This window comes from Ptychodera flava, assembly GCF_041260155.1.
Source record: "Ptychodera flava strain L36383 chromosome 3 unlocalized genomic scaffold, AS_Pfla_20210202 Scaffold_27__1_contigs__length_13241970_pilon, whole genome shotgun sequence".
Taxonomy (NCBI): Eukaryota; Metazoa; Hemichordata; class Enteropneusta; family Ptychoderidae; genus Ptychodera; species Ptychodera flava.
Genome location: NW_027248281.1, coordinates 4063850 through 4082317, shown reverse-complemented (window position 1 = coordinate 4082317; position 18468 = coordinate 4063850). Strand labels below are relative to the sequence as shown.

Sequence of the window (18468 nt, the reverse complement as noted above, 5' to 3'; positions counted from 1 at the left end):
TAAAGAGGCATATGCGGTATCATTTGAAAGTTAATTTACTTTTTTTTTAAATGATATATTGCAATATGCAATATCTTTTCATGAAATGAGACCAAAACTTAACCTATACCCCAAAGTTTTATGTTGCAAGTTACAGTAAAAAAATGTCAAATTCTACCAATTATTTTCCTAGACACTTTACAAAAGGCAATGCTTTGTATAAAATATATTTTATTTGGTACAGGGACATGTCAAAAATATGAGTTAGACTTTTAACAGACAAAATATTGGGATTGAATGACTGATACTTGCATGTTTTGAAGGGTACCGTGAAGTCAGAGTATTACCGACTCGCATAAGTTTTTGTTAAATGTGTCGTCTTGTAAGTCATCTGCTGAGCTTACTTTTTACAATAGTCTAGTTTATGGGCTGCCATTGAAAAGACAATTTATTTGGCTTTAAAATGACATATTGTAATATACAATATCTTCTATAGTTTTCATGAAGTAGGACCAAATCTTACCCCATACCCCAAAGTTTGATGTCGTAAATTACTGTCAAAACTAGCATTTAATTTTGAAAAATTCTATAAAAAAGACAAACTTTGTATGAAAACTATTTTATTTGTTACAGGGACATTTTCAACTATGAAAGATACCATTAAAAGGATAATTATTGCGATTTAATAGTTGTTAGCATCATATTTTGAAGGATAGCAGGATATGTTGCTGAAACCCGTGAAATTTTATTAAACACTTCCATGAAATTTATCTGCCAACCTTTATTTTGTCCATAACCCAGATTGTAGGGTATCATTACAAAGATTTTATCACTCTTATTTTTAGCATATCATTAAGTGCATTATCATCTTAAGTTGTAATGAAATAGCAAAAACCTCATCACCCCAGCACTTAGTTTGATTTGCAAACTACATCTGTTCTAAATCTTTGCAGTTTGAAATAATTGGGATATGGGGTAAGTTTTGGTCCTATTTCATGAAAAGTATTGAAGATATTAAATATACATTATGTTAGTCGCTTTTTGGCAAAAATGTCTTTCCAATGATAGCCCATAAGATAGGTTCGAGTTAAAAGTAAGCTCAGCAGATGACTTACAAGATGACACAGTTAACAAAAAACACATACGAGTGGGCAAGACTGTGACTTCAAAACTGTACCCTTCAAAACATGACAGCAGCAACCATTCAATCCCAGTATTTTGTCTGTTAAAAGTCTATCTCATATTTGTGATATGTCTTTGTAGCAAATAAAACAGATTTCATACAAATCATTGTCTTTTGTAATATGTCTAGGTAAAAGTTTGGTAGAATTTGAAATCAGTAGTGACAGTAATTTGCAATATAAACTTAGGGGTATGGGGTAAGTTTTGGTCTTATTTCCTGAACACTAAAGAAGATATTGTATATTACAATATGTTATATCAAAGGAAAAAAAAACTTTTAATGATACCCCAATAGCCAACTTATGTTAAAAAAATAAGCTCAGCAGATGACTTACAATATGACAGGTTGAACAAAAACGTATGTGAGTTGGCAATGCCATGATTTTGTGGTACCCTTCAAAATATTACTGTTACAGCTACAGCATCACAATATTTTTTTCTGTTAAAAGTTCGTTTCAAGTTTCTAACATGAACCTGTAGCAAATAAACTAAATTTAATACAAATCATTGCCCTTTGTATTATGTCCCGGTAAATAGTTGGCAGAATTTGAGATTAGTTTGACTGTAATTTGGAACATAAAACTTTGGGGTATGGGGTAAGTTGGGGTCCTATTTCATGAAAACTATAAAAGATATTGCATATTGCAATATATTATTTTAAAGAAGAGTAAATTAACTTTCTAATGATGCCCAACTTGCTACGTTATAATAAAAAATAAGCTCAGTAGGCGACTTACAAGAAGACAGGTTTAACGAAAATGTACGCGAGTTGGCAATACTGTGATTTTGCAGTACCATTCAAAATATGACTATTACAGCTACAGCATCCGGATATTTTTTGGTTAAAAGTTTATTTCGAGTTTCTAACATGTACCTGTATCAAATAAAACAATTTGATACAAAGCATTTCCCTTTGTATAATGTCTAGGTCAATAGTTGGTAGAATTTAAGATTACTTTTGCAGTAATTTACGACATAAAACTTTGAGGTATGGGGTAAAATTTGGTCCTATTACATGAAAACTATAGAAGATATTGCATATTAGAATATGTCATTTGAAAGCCAAATAAATTGTCTTTCTAATGGCAGCCCATAAACTGGGTTATACAAAAAAGTAAGCTGAGGAGATGACTTACAAGACGACACATTTAACAAAAACATATGCGAATCGGTAATACACTGACTTCACAGTACCCTTCAAAACATGCAAGTAACAGTCATTCAATCCCAATATTTTGTCTGTTAAACGTCAAACTCATATTTTTGACATGTCCCTGTACCAAATAAAATATATTTTATACAAAGCATTGCCATTGGTAAAGTGTCTAGGAAAATAATTGGTAGAATTTGACATTTTTTACTGTAACTTGCAACATAAAACTTTGGGGTATAGGTTAAGTTTTGGTCTCATTTCATGAAAAGATATTGCATATTGCAATATATCATTTAAAAAAAAGTAAATTAACTTTCAAATGATACCGCATATGCCTCTTTATGTTCAACATAAGCTCAGCAGAAGACTTACAAGAAGACAGGTTTAACAAAAACGAATGTGATTCAGTAATACTGTGATTTTGCGGAACCTTCAAAATATGACTATTACAGCTACAGGATCCCAATATTTTTTCTGTCAAAAGTTTATTTCAGGTTTCTAACATGTATCTGTAGCAAATAACACAAAGTTAATACACAGCATTGCCGTTTGTATTATGTCTAGGTAAATAATTGGTAGAATTTAGATTAGTTTTGACAGTAATTTGCGACATAAACTTTGGGGTATGGGGTAAATTATGGCCCTACTTCATAAAACTATAGAAGATATTGCATATTGCTATATACCATTTTCAGAAAGAATAAATCACCTTTCTAATGATACCCCATAAGCCAGGTCATATTAAACAGTAAGCTCAGCAGATGACGTACATGAAGACAGGTTTGACAAAAATCCACGTGGATCACAAAATCGTGATTTTGCGGTACCCTTCAAACATGACCGTAACAGCTATTGAGTCCCTATATTTTGTCTGTTAAAATCCTATTTCTTATTCTAGGGATGCCAAGGCTTCTGAAAAATACAGGCTTGTTATCCTGTGCGGTTGGGGGGGGGGGGAGGTGCACGTAGATGCCCCTTTAGCCCACGGCCTAATAGATTGTTAGTAATGCTTGCTGTATAAGCAAGACAAGGAAGCATGGACAATTTTCCAAATACGTCTTATCAAAATTATTTTATAAAAAAATATTTAAAAAGTAAATTCTAAAAATAGACAGTCATAAAAAATCTATTTACTTTAGGAGAAAATGGCAATATGACTATGTGTGTGCGTTTTAAAGTCTTCTTTTAAGCCTGTGCATTAGTTCATTGCATAACAATAAAATGCCCATTCGCGATATACCAATGTAGCAAAACTTGCAATTTTAGTGAGTAGAGACAATAATTCATTGTAATACCCAATTTTGACATTTATTTTCTTCTTCAGCACATTAAAATTAGTAAATAACATCCATAAATCTGTTTGATTTGCTTCATTGCGAGGAAACAATAGTTATCGTATTTTCTTCCAGTTAAAATTGCTGAATTACCAGAAAAAATCGATTTAAAGTTATCCAATTCTATGACGTCATATTTTTTTACTAAAAACTTATGCATTTTAGAAAGCCCAGTATCTAAGCTTTCTGAAACTATAAGGTTTATGGCATTTCAAGCCAGTTTACTTCATCAAGGAAAGAATGTTGCACACCTAACCCCAGCTTTTGTACACCCCATAAAGATACTTGCAATTCAAAATTGACTCTACAGAAGTAGTGTATAGTTAAATATCTGATGTTAACACTTTTTTCTTGTTTAATATGTCGGAATAAATAATTTAAACACAAAAAGTTGTGAAAATTTTGCTTAATAAAAAGTAAATCACAATTGTTACATGGTATTTTGGGTAAAAATTTTCAAAATTGTCAAAAAAATTCAATTTAAAGTCGTCCTATTCTATGTACACAAATTAATTTTGCTAAAGTTGGTATTCCTCAGAAAGAGCAGTATCTGAGCTTTCCAAAAATGTAAGGTTTGTGCTATTTCATGCTAGTTTACTCAATTTAGGGGAGGATATAGTACCCCTACCCCTACCCTTTTTCGCCATTTTTTGCGGTACATACAAATCAAAAACCAGTGCAGACAGGTAGTGCATCCCAAAATATCCAATGTTAACATCTTTTTTCTAGTTCAGCAGATCCCAAAGAACAAAAAAATACCCATGTAGTAGGTTTATGGGGGGGTGCACGGTGGGCCCCTCCAGCCCACGGACTAAACCCTTGGCAAAAATCGGATATGGAATTGCTTGAAAATGTTCAACGTAAATTCATAAAATATTTGTGTTTCAAAACACATATTTCATATCATGCTGAGCAGTATGAAGCTCTCTGTACCTTGTTCAACTTACCAACTTTGGAGCAACGTCGCTGTTATCTTGATATGATGTTTTCACACAAGTGTGCATCTGGATTTAGTAGGTAGTAGTAGTAGGTTTATGGGGGGGGGGGGTGCACGGTGGGCCCCTCCAGCCAACGGACTAGTTCCAGACAACAAAACCATACTCGAGACAGCTTCTTACAAGAGGAAGTATAAAGAGATTTAAAAGTTTGAACCTGAGTAAAATTTTGACAGTTTCGTTATATAAACCCTAACATTCTAAAAGATTTATTTACAGTAAAAGAAATATGATCTGAAAAACTTAAGTTTGAGGTTAAAATAACTCCCAAATCTTCAATTCTTTGCTGTCTATTATATGATATCTAAAATGAATGATATCTAAAATACAATAGTCAAAATGAATTAAAATCCTCTTGTTGGTAAAATAGATCACAGAACGCTTTTTGAATTTTAAATCGAGTTTCCAAGATCGACACCAGATGGCTACTGTATCAACATCTAGAAGTTTTAAATAATCTGAAATAGTTTTAATAGGTCTAAAGATTTTAGCATCGTGTGAATAAGAGACATTGTGAATATATACAAACACCTGGTAAATCATTTACATAAACAATGAATAACAGTGAAACAAGTAGTGACACTTGGGGTACTCAATAACTACTCTTTGTTGACGGTTACTGATTTTAACAACTGTAGAACTTGACCAGAAAAAAACCATAACGTTCTAGTTTGTATACTAACAATCTATGCTTAATAGAGTAAAAAGCCTTACAGAAGTCAGTGCAGATGTTATCAACTTGTAGTTTCTTGTCAAAACAGTTTGCAAGAAAATCATCATAGGTTACAAGGTTGGTGTGAGTAGAGCGAGTCTTAATGAAGCCATGCTGTGAATTACATAATTATATACTGTTTAACATGGTTAAATATATCATCAAAGATCACTTTCTAAAATGTTTTGCTTATTAAAGATCCAGTGCTGCTAACCTTCGAAGTTTTTTTCATTATTTTTATTTTATAAATCAATTGCAAAGTCTTATTCTACTCCCCAAAGAATGTTGAAACACCCACTATTGAGCTTGTCAACTTAGCGTCTATATGTGTAAAATGCATGAATATTGTTTACATATGAATTCTAGTCAGGACCAGAAGTCAGTTTTCAACAAAAACAATGCACTTTCCAACCATTGGGGCTGAGTTGACAAGCTGGATACTGTGTATATCAACATTCTTTGGGGAGAAGAACAAGGAATTATGGTTCACATTCAAAATAAAAAATGGTGAAATAATCGTCAAAAGTTAGCAGCAATGAGGCTTTAAAGCCTGGGGCGAAATGGACCGGGATCAGGATTAGTGCCACGTTTGGGTGGGCGTTTTTGGACATGGTTATGCATAATGAGTCCGTTGGTAACGGTGGCTTCGTTCGCATTATCTGCGTAAATCTGTTTGCTCTCACATCACGCTCGGACTATAAGCTTAGGTACAGCCTTCGTAATACGTAAAAAAAAAAAAAGAAGGAAACAATTATCAATTTCATCAAACAGGAGCTTGCTGAGTTGATTTACTGAAGTTTTGGGGTCATGTCAATTGGCGCCATACATAGTGGAAATAATCATCAAGAAAGTAACACAAGGGAGCGTTCAGTTATTATGGCCGGGGTAGGCCGGCAAATTCTTCCTGCGCATCAGTCAAAATAAGTGAAACCCCCCCCCCCCCACCCATTGTATATTTGGATTTAATTGGATTTATTTGGATTTGGATTTAATTAAAAATCAGCTGTTGATAATGTTGATTCACTATACATGGTACACATATACTTTCTCATGCATGTATGAGAAATCTATTTAGTACTTTTTGAATGCAAAACTATATCTATGCATTTATAGATATTTGATAATTTACATAAATGTACTTAGATGAAATAGGGTTGTTTGACCTCAAAATTTAACCAAAAATGTTCATCCACTATACATGAGAGTCAATGATAAAATTGTGAATAATTTTTTCCCATGAAAAACTTGTATACTTGTGCATATACAGACGTTCAAAACTTAACATAATTGTACTTGATTAGAATATGATGGTTAAATGTGCATATTAATTGTACAAGAAATCTGATTATGGAATTTCACTGAAGATGTTTATCCACTATACAGGGAGTCTATGAGGAAAGTATGAATAATATTTTTCCAACACAAAAATAGGTAAACTAATGTATTTATGTACTCTCGATCATTGATATCAATGGACTAGATTAGATTATGGTGATAACAAATGGATGTGTTCGCCACAAATTGGATTTTGGAATTACACCAAAATGTAGATTCACTGTACATGGGAGTCTATGAGGAAAATATGAATGATTTTTTTACAATACAAAACTATCAAAATCTGTGTATTTAGAGACATTTGATAATTCATTTTAAAGTACTTAGTTAGCCTAGGATGGTTAAAGGTTGATATGTGTGCAAGAAATTGGACTTTGAAATTTCACCGAAATGTTGCAATTGATTCACTATACATTGGAGTCCATGAAAAAACTAACAATAATTATTGTACAATGCTAAACTAAATTAATTTGTGCTTTTATAGGTGTTTGGTAAATGATACAAATGTACTTGATTCAAATAGGGTATTTAAAAGTTCAGATGTGGACAACAATTATGATATTGGAATTTCACCTTAAAGTATTATTTAACTTTTCATGGTATTAGTATTCTCAGTACAGGTAACTGTTAAATAATTTCTCTGACAAAACTTGCAATATCTCTAATATGTAAGTAATAGGAATTGTTCATTGCGCTCAGTTAAGTGAGCTTGATTTACAATAAGACAAGCCTCAGAGATGTCAAGTCAAGATGTTCATGTGACAGATAATTATACTTTTGTTCGCATTTACAGGTGAATAACTGCAGAGAATGAAATCATGCAACGAATCATTTTATCTCCCAGAATATTTATGAACACTGAAACTGCTTTTTGACGGGAGGGATACCTATGAAAATTAAGTGACCCCCCCCCCCCCTTGAGCTGTTTGAAAAACACATGACCCCCCCCCCCTCCAATTTGCAGTTTTCAAATATGAGGTGACACCCCCCCCCCCTTGGATTTTGCCGGCCCACCCCCGGCCATAATAACTGAACGCTCCCTAACATTAAAAATGACCCGAAGCAGGGAATTTCGTATGTTGAAATCTTCAATTATCGATCTGAACATTACGGAAGGGTCGAGTTTTCCATGAATCTAGTGTATCACGATATCTGTAAGCGATCGCGGTCGAACGGTGACCCGCCAACTTATCACGAGTCATGTTTATTTTCGGAGCACTTTTTGCCCGAAACGAAAATCAACTGGAATCAACCAGGGACTGGGTTCATAGACATTTTCGTTATTGAAAAAATTAAGTCCAACCTGCAACGAAATCTTACTCTGTCATGCAGACTCTATGAGCCGATCTCGGACACACGTATCCTCTTACACCTAAAGCCTTTAGAAGATCGGGTAATGACGCTCACTTGCTCACCTTGAACTGACAGATACAATGTTTCAACTGTTCTGATGTCTTACAAGTTTTTTTAATGCTTATAACAGAAGTCCAAACTGTAATGAGGCAACCGCTATGTCAAAATCTTACCAGCCCTCCGTACACACATACAAACCATACGGCCATTTTCTTGGCTAGAATTTATATCAAAAGCGACTGTAGCGTACCGGTACTTTCGGCCGTAGATTGGGGAGTGTTTTATAAAAAGTTGCCGTCTTCGACTGACTGTCATTAACATGTTTATGGAGGCTACCGCCATGCTTTGATGTTTAGTTGTTTTCGATGTCATTGTCAAGGCAAACTATGGACTCTGCATGCCTACAGTTTTGTAAAATATAGTTTACGCACTTTTCGCAAGAATTCATCGTACCAGTACTGACTCATCTCTTGGTAAGTCTCGTCCGACTCCGAAAAGGGTTCACTTTTGCGATGTCATTGCATCATGGACCCTTGTTAGTAAAATAGTTTATGACAATCATGAACTTTTCATCCTGTGTGCCCGCCGATATACATGTAACTCTAAGCGTACACATGGTTTGTTTACATCGTAATTGTTCTCGTATGCACAGCAAATGTTTGACCAGTTTACACCTCTGCGCGTCACTGAATGATTGACAATTGTTTGAATCGCGGAACGACTGTTTCCGAGGAGCCATTCCCTTTGTTTCAAAACCGATTTTACCCAAATCGTCGTAATTTTAAAATCTTTGTGAAACTTTGCGGATACCTGTATGGCATACGTGTTTATGAAACAGTCTTGTTTATGGTATGACAATAATTTTTGTTTGAGAATCGTTTAGGCTGATTTTCAGAGAGTGGTATACCTTGATGTTGCCATTATGAATTTTCGATGAGTTGGGGATGTTTTATACCCCGCAACGGGGTTTAAGGAGAGAAGTAACACTGGTCTATAGTTTTGTGACATCGCATTTACTACCACTTTTGAACATTAGCTTGCTTAAACCGGCTTGGAAATGTACCTTTCTGAATGATTTGTTATATAAAACCATCAGTGGGTAAGCAAGTTGATTTGCACATCGCTTTAATAAAATACCTGAGATGTTATCTGGACCCATGGCTTTGTTAGGATCCAATGTATTGAGATGTTTGAGAATGATGTGCTACAGAAATATGAACATTGCATTAGGCATCACTAGTAACATCATCAAAAGGTGGAGCAGTTATGGTTTTGTCGTCTGATTGAAGACAGACTGAAAGAAATTGTTAAATAAATCTGCAACTTCTTTCGATTTAGAGGTAGACTGATTGTTATTCTAATTGTTATTGTTTGGGACAAATTTTGATTTACATCTTGATTTTACATGCCCCAAGAAACGTTTAATATTATTTTGAATGTCATATTCAACATTTGAATTATACATTTTCATTTCACACTAATGACGTCACCCCGATGAACAATCAGTTATCTGAAAACCGTCATGATTTCTAAATATCCCAATGTCCGCGGGTTTTACAAAACACTGAAGAAAAGTTTTACAATCGTTGTGAAGTACGGAATAAATTCGAAAATTTTATTTTTACATTTTTAAATTGGCAAAATCAAAAGAATGTGCCTGCGATAAGAAAAAAAGATGGCTTTGGTTAAGAGGGATGTTGCGCGTACCCTTTATGTTGTTTGTGTAATTAGTGTGTATTTATATGGACAGTATAGTAAGGAGAGAAATTATCCGTTAGTTTGCTCTGTGTGATTTTGTGCTGCGGATCAGTCTTACCTTATTCATGCACATTGTAGGCACACTTGTTGTGAATGTGGCATTTTCTCCAGCATTTTCGATTGGGTCTGTGGTGTGATCATCGGAAAGCAATATATACTTGTGTCAATATAATTTAATTCTCCTTTAATATTTCAGAAGGAACGACTGCATGGAGTTAACTTATTTGCTTCATGAATATACTCAGTCCATTTAGCTCATTTGTTCACATGCGTGAGCTAATGATGCAGCAATATGTGTGTCTGTTTGTCTGTGTCTGTATCTTTTTGTTGGCCAAATATTTCAAAAATGACTTATAAGATCAGAATTAAATCGTGTGCATAGATTCAATACTCAAATAGTAAGAACAAATTGATTTATATTGATATTTCTTAGATATTTTTTTGCATAATTAATGATAAAAAACCCAATTCTGTCCACCAGCAGATCTATCAACCCAGGGTACAAAATACGGTGGTGTCAATGGGATTCGAACTCAAAACGTACGGCACCCTGTCATGTAATGGAGAAGCAACAAAAACAAAACAGCTCGGCCTAATCCCAAATCTCAAAAAATATTGCTTCAATAACTGAACTAAGTTACATTTTTTCTGACTGCGACCCCTCAGCACGCTGTAAAGTTCGTGAAGCATTCACGCTCGTATACGATGGTTTCAATCGGGTTCGGAATCACAACGTACGGTACCAAATCACCTAGCATAGGAATCAACAGACAAAACCGCGCGGCCAAATCCCTAATCTCAAAATGATTGGTTCAGTAACCGAGTTAAGTTGTTACCGAGTTAGGTTGTTAAGTTGAACTGCGCCATCTCCACACCCTGTAGAGTTCGTGAAGCACTCACCCTCGTACACACACTACCATACGTCGCTTACAAACTTTATCGAAGCGGAGCAATGAATACATCACTTGAACTAGGCAGAAGACAGCCTCATGGACAATTCTGTCCATCAGCAGAACTATCAACCCAGGGTAGAGGATACGATTGTTCAATCGGGTTCGAACTCACAACGTACGGTATCCAATGTTCACTATCACACATCACACACAAACTTTATCGAATCAATTTGAAAGCAAATTATACATCGATTAAAACTGGGCGAAAGACAGCCTCGGGGACAATCTATCCACCAGCAACACTTTCAATAAAGTTACAAACATGTGGCAAAAGTTTCAATTTACACACAACTGCAATGTATGATGAAACATGTGAGCATATTCAGTTCATATCTGATACTGAACATTAATGCAGATGTGTGAATGTTGCAACAACTGATAATTGCATCGATTTTACCGTGATGATGTTCTATGTCTGAGATTGATGATCAAAACCACTAAAATTTTGGATCAAACGCACTTAATATATATCCATAAATATATCGTACAAACTTTTAATGGTCAAACTCAGCTCTCCGTTGCTCAAGGTCTTTCTGTTTTTGTAAAACGCTACTTTAGTTTGTAGTCAGTTCGTGTTATCTCCAAATTTAGAGATCCAATAGACACCAAATCAGGTCCAATAATCGTTATCATTCAAGGTAACTAAGAAATTTACCAGGTCCAAGGAACATATTGAAAATGACAAAGGCAATGGGGTCATCTTGAACCACAAAATAGGTGTTGTACCAGGTGTCCGGAATGGGTAAGCGTACCCTGCCAGCTACCTGCACCCGTCAAGATTGACCCAAAGCGACAAATCCATTGTTATTTAGTGAATTCACCAAATTACTTCTGTGAGTCAAAATTTGGAATGCTGTCACTCATCATTTGAGTAACAGACAGGTCATATTTTGATACCACATCTCCGTATCTACCTTAGAACTTCTTAAAAGATTCAATAATCTATTTTCTGAGAATCCTTGCCTCACTAACTTTTGAGCTAATAGGCTGTGTCTAACTCGAAAGTCTTCATATGAATTGCATGCTCTACTGTATCTAAGGAGTTGTGAATATACACACCATAAGCTTGAGATGATGGTATATTGCTCGACAAAAAGGGAAAGTTTATGATTTAAAAATCGAAATCGTTTCTTTTGTTATACAGCTTAGTATGTAGTGTGTTTTGTCTAATTTCAAAAATACGTCTAGGTATGAAGCCGAGTTCACACTTTCAGTTGTTTCTTTTATTTCTAAATCATCTGGGTATACGTAGATGTGGGAATACACGTTGCATATGCTCACAATCGTAGGCATCGTAATACTGCGGCCAATAGGCACCCCCTTTGGGCAATAATAGCGTCCCAAATTTTCGCCACACATACGTCGAGTACAGAGAGTAAAATACACCTTCCGTGTCGTGTTGAAAATTTCCCCGAATTCCCTCGCTGTATAGGTAAACATTGATGAAAGGGTGGCAGATACCATTTCCCTCATATGTTGACCTTTCCATTAGGCAATAATTTCGGTGGAGGAATTCCAAAAATACCTCAGCGATAATAGTCAAATGAAAAAGTAGGTGAAAACACCGCCAACATTACAAACGATCGTTAACTCGTTATTTCATACAAATTAGAGGGAAACTCGAAAAAAAATAAAAACATAAAGTTTTATTTACCTTTATCGGATGTGTAACCTCAAATGTTGTAAAAAATAACGGCGAAATGAAGAGTTAAACCAACGTTTCTTTTTTTTCAGATGTGTTTTTCATTTTACGGTTTGGCAAATAAGCTCGAGTTCCCATAAAAAGAATGGCGCCTAATGTACCCAACAGATTGCACACTTCTCGCCGGTACAAATTCATCAATTCTGAACAAATAAAGGTAAAAAATGGCTTAGTGATCCTTTGATCGATATAGAAAATTCCCATGGTTTTAATTTTTTGAATTTCTCGACGAAACTTATTTCATTTTATTGCACTTATTCAGATTACGTAAAATACTCCTGCCCTTGATAAAATGGCGATCTGGCGGTGTTTACATATGCAGAATAAGAGTCTGAAATTGACGCGTTGTAATCAGTAAGTGTCTCGTAAGTTGTACAGACAAAATACCTGTCATGTTGTTGTAATTTATACCAAATTTTGGCGAATATGTACGATGAAAATCGCAGTAATTAAAATGGATGCAAAACAGAACAGAGGCGAACGCGGCGCAGAGTCTCCACTGTAATCGTTGATCGATATTCTTTTATCAGAAATTGATACAGTGTTGTCTTGCTTAATCGAATGTCGTTCCCAGGTCACAATGGCGCCAAACTTGGCTGAAGTACGCTAAAATATGCTAAAACATGAAAGTCTCACTAAAGATTTAAACATGTGTCGTCGCTCAGTTAATACGTTGACGTTATTGGCATATACATAAATGTAGGGATCGTTGTGGAAATATTTTCGACGTGACCTGAACAAACAAGCAGCACGCGTGTGCAGATTTCGATCGATATTCTATTGAAAATAAATTGATACAATGTTCGCTGTCGTCAATAGCGACCGCTTAAAAGCGCTTTCAGATAGGACATGTGCTTCGCGGAATACTGCCCACTTAGGCATACTTATTTCCCACAGTGCAATATAAATATTGATTAGTCAATGCGAAAGCATGTTCCAAAGATTTCGATTCTTAACTTCAATTGCTTGCAGTCCAATAATTCGGCATTGTTTGGCTATTATCATCGAATGGAGAGGGAAGTCAATGCAATTGCGGCGTCTTCTAGTTTAAATTTCTGCAAATTACCGTTGACCGAAAATAACGGTCCCGAATGACATATGGCTGTAAGCTTTTTGCATGTCGAAGTCTCGTAGAGAGACCTTTGATCACCGTATTTTAGATATGTAAGCGCTAAAAATGTTACTAAGGGCGATTGGACACTATAAAAATTGGCTTTTCTTCAACGTATGAAATATTGACTTTGGGCGATTGGGAAAATTGCTGAAGGTTTTTAACAATATGTGTGACCACATATTGTGGAATGTCATATGTTATACCTGAAGCGCACTAGACACTAGACCTTCGTAAGGTATGGTAAATCATGTGTATTCGATATTCCGACACTTCCGCCTGGCCAAACACCTGGCAGACCACTTCGACAAGTTGAGCTCATCCTACCAGCTTAAGCTTAATTCCAACGTTTGGTCGAGAGTTGCATATTGTGTTTGTCTATAGTAAGTGTATAGTTTCGTATTCATAACAGATACGGATGTTTAAAGACAAGGTGATGTTTGGCTGACATCTATGCGTTATGTGGCTTACACTTGTCAGTCAGTACGCCGGAGAATATGTAGGGCCAATTACAGCACCCCTCAACATCAGAGGTTTACAAACAAGTGAAAGAATCTGACGAATGGTGGCAGCTGTATCGTGCATATACGATGTGTACACTTGACGTGCAAACACAGAAGCTGTTATTGGACATTGAAAGGTTTGGCCGGTATTGCTCAGCGCTTGTTTTTGACGTGTTCAACTGTTCGACTTTTATGACTAACCAATTTTACTCAGCTCCTGTTATTTTAGCAGCTCGTTACTGTTTTATTGTGTTAGATTGGCTCTGCTTAGCAGCTTCACCTTTAATATTTTTCCGGCAAAACTGCACGTGCTACATCTGAAAAGAGTTTCCTTGCAGTAATGACAATTTCAATCACTCAACTTTCCTTGAAATTGGATTGAATATGCCACAGAAACTGTAATGGTTGCTGTCAATTACATATGGTACTTTTCCAAACGAACATTAATGAATGAAGACAGTGGGAATTGTCTTAGAAACTTACCTGTTTCCTTTGCAGCTTGCAAAGTCAACACATTCAATCCTTCTGTGACTGCACTTCCATTCTGAATGCAAATTATAGCATGAATTTTACGACTATTTTTACTAAACCATGCTGTATTTTCTCCAAGTTTTTTATTCTCCTCTTCCTTCCCATCAAATATATTTCGTAGAGTTACTTTTATCTGTTGGTCGCTGCCCTGCAGAGCGGTGCCAGGAACATCCCACAATGAAAAACTGGAACTTTCAGCTTTTATTGTATGCTTTGTGAATACGGCAGTCCCAGTTCCTCCTGCTGTGAACGTTTGGGCTATGACTGTTGGTAGACGAAATGCCTATGATAAAAAGCACGAACGAGAGAGTTCCTGTTAATCAGTGTTTAGTTAGGTTACTTTGAAGAGTGTTACATAAAGGCCATCAATTGAGATATCTTGTTTGGGTAAATGCCCACACTGTAAAAATAGCGGACGCCAGACGCGTCTTTACGCGTTCAAAATGTAGATTTCGGTGTTCAAATTTGAACGGCTAGTGTTCATATTGTTAACACTAGTGTTCATATTATTGGCAATGATGTTCTAAACCTGAACACGTAGTGTTAACAACCGTCTCCTTCAAGTGTTCAAAAACTCAGCATTACAGAAATTTTACAATACTGTAAAACAATTAACAATCTTTAGTGTTTTTCACTTTACTGTGGCTATATTAAATTTACTACTGCCTCGCTGTCCGGCAAACGTACACGGATTTTGATGTAACGAATTTTCCACTAAGTGAAAAATATCTCCGGTCTAAAATTGCTGAAAGCATGTTTTTTCTAAACAAGGAAGTATACAAAATAATTTTACATGTTTATTACTGGTTGAAATTTTGAAATTTTGAAAAGAAAATCAGATAACCACAATGAACGTTGTAATTTTAACATCGGCGTGCAAGAGGCGTTCTACTCCTTAACACTTGGTGTTCAAGTTTGGTGCCTTTTCTTATCCCGTCATGCATCAAAACGGAAGTTGCGACATTTTTCTTGTAAACGCACGCTGAAGTCGTGCTCGTGCGGAAGCAAGACCAGAAAGGGTAAGTTTTCTTTCCAAAATAGTAAAAGGTGTTAAATTTTGAAGCATCTGTATTATTATCCTTTCAAATTATTTGTATAGTACTTTAGAATGGCTAAAATACGTGAAGAATCCTTTTTTTTTTTCAGTGGCTGGTAGACCATACACTAGCTGTGAATACGCAGCGGTGTTTTGGGCCATGGCGTATCGATCGCACTCGGGTAAAGGGTCATCACCGCAAAACTGTAGCGATGACCCTTGACCCGAGCGCGATCGATATGCCATATTACCGCTGCGTAATCACAGCTGAAACATGTCTTTTAGTAATCACAATCGCATGTAAATTTAAAACATTAGTTAACATCGCAGAGTGTACACTCTATTGTTTCAGCATATGAGAGTTGGCTTTTCTTTTACTTTTCATCAGTTGATGACAGTAACATTATCGAAAAGAGGCACTGTATACCAAAGTCAACTCTTTTCCTTGACCTAAAAGGCCACCTTGTCTTTCATTTAAAGTCTCATGTCGCCATATCACCAATTGTTGCATTATTTTCAGGATGTGAAAAGTTGGATCAACGTGAAATCGAAGAGTTGTTACAGAAGCTGATGGTCCAGAAATTGAAGAACATGAGTGTACAGGTAGCTGTCTTGAAACAAGCTTAAGAACCTCAGTTCATCTCTAATGTTGATTTAAACTTTCGAGGGTCAGTAACTGAATTTTAATAAGTTTCTGTATTTTTGTTCTGAATTTACCTGAGCTTTGGTAGAACGCTAAGATCAGCTAAATGTTACTGGAGAATGAGCTTTCAAATACGTTCAGTCTCCTTCATCAGATGCAAGGGTTGAATGAGTAATTCAAGCAGAAAGCGACAGAAAATTCACAGTGAAGATTGTACACTCTGAATTTCTGAACTTTTTCTGAAATTTTCAGTCTGAATTTTCTGTCGTTTTCGGCTTCAAATCTTCATTCCACCCTTGCATCTGATAAAGGAGACTTCAGGTCTTTGAAAGCTTATGCTCCAGTAACATTTAGTTGATCATAGCCTACTACCAAAACTTAGATTATTTTGTATTGTAGATCAACACGGCTTTTGTTCTCGATTTGTTACTGTTTTTTAGCTTTGCTGTTAGCGACGCAGAGCTTATCTAATGGTGAATGTGTGGCATCGTTCTCAAATTTTTACATCCAAAGCTTTTTCTTCAAAATGGCCTGTACGATTCCTTTAATATCTGGAGTACAGGTTTCCAGGGCTTATCCTAATCATACATGTACAAGTTATGATGAAATCTGCAAATTTGTATTTTTGAGACATTGAAGACATTTCAGAATTTTTAAGACATAAGGAATTATCAGAATGTGATATATTCAAGTAAGCCAAATTTTGAGCTTTTTCAGAACAGATGGTTTTGTACGTTTTTACAAGTATGTTAACATTTAACGTTATCCACAAATTTATCGTTATCCACAATTTTTAGTAAAACCTTTTAATCATTACTTTGTTCATATTGTTTGAAAACGATATACAGTGTTTATGTGTATTTCCTTTGTTTATGTTTGATAGGATGGTGTTAACACCGTTGGTGTTTTCCTCTGACAAACTTTACAAAGTGGCTATGTTTATTTGCAAAATTTACACCAAATTATTGTATTTTACTCAAGAAATTTTTGTGTTAATTTCTGAACGTCCAGACGCGTTCAAAAAGTGTTACAAAAAGGCGTTTAATTGATGTTCTATCCTTGAACACTTAACTTTACAGTGCGGTCAAACACTTCAGAGGACGGTCTTGCTCATCTTTTGCATAATTGTCGGCAAAGACAAAGAACTTGCCCACGCTGTACCTTCCTGACTTGTTTTTATTATATTGCAACGTAAATTTTGTTTGTTACACTGCCAAAAGATAAAAAACTGCGATTTGCAACTTTTAGCGGTTGTTTTTTTTTAGAAATAATATTCAACGGTTCGAAAAGAAAGTGGATTAAGATTGTAACAGATATCATGGGCATACATGATAACTTACCGTTGACTGCCCATCATGAATGATACCATCATGCACACCAGCCTTAAGTTGTGTGACATGTCACCCTATTTGTTCTTAGTTAGTTTTATTGTTTTGAGCGGACATTTGGATAAGTTTCCACACCTTTGCGTCTAATCACTGTCTCCCTGCTGTTATTATTGATAGTTCCATGCAGGTCGTATTCCATTATTTTTCTCAATGTCATTGGCCTTTGGCATATGCTCAGTAATACATAAACACACATTCGTGTTGTTGGTTTGTTGTTGCCAGTGAAGTTACATAATGATTTAACAATAAAAAAACCTCACCAGGTATGGTATATCAGTATCACACGAAGAAAATTGATACTATTAGGCCAAAAAAAGAAATGTTTCTGGTCAGGTCTTTCTTTAAAAAATGGTGGGCGACGCGTATTTTATTTTATTTTTTTTATTTTTTTTTCCCTCAAGGGAGGGAGGAGGATGAGTTTATACGTTTATCAATATAGTCACATATATACTGTTCATGCAGTCACTGATCATGCCCTCAAGGAATTTCCTCTTGATTTCTTCAACCATTTTGTTTGGTGTCAGCCACGGCCGCCGGCCACAAACAGAAAAAAAGGGTGATGCGCTGCTGTTCAAGTGACGCACGCGCTGACCAGAAACATTTCTTTTTTTTGGCCTTACCTTATGCACACATGAGATTGGCCAAGTTTGTAATTTCTTGACATAATACAATGGGGTTATACCCTAGTCATACTACGTCATGACAGCAGACAATTTTATCATCCTTTTTGTGAGTCGGATTTTTTTGTGTGTGGATCGTTGATGTTCTCGTGTCTGTAAACAAACAGCATTGCTTTCAGG

The 18468-nt window shown here is 35.7% G+C and overlaps 1 long non-coding RNA gene across 1 annotated transcript in view; it reads right to left on the bottom strand.

Annotated features, from left to right (window-relative positions):
- Nucleotides 1–14558: 14558 nt before the first annotated feature.
- LOC139126332 (uncharacterized) overlaps nucleotides 14559–18468 on the bottom strand; it is a 238889-nt gene continuing 234979 nt past the window's right edge. The window contains exon 4 of the long non-coding RNA XR_011550535.1: nucleotides 14559–14884. This is a non-coding gene — a long non-coding RNA (uncharacterized lncRNA). The remainder of the gene's footprint in view (nucleotides 14885–18468) is intronic.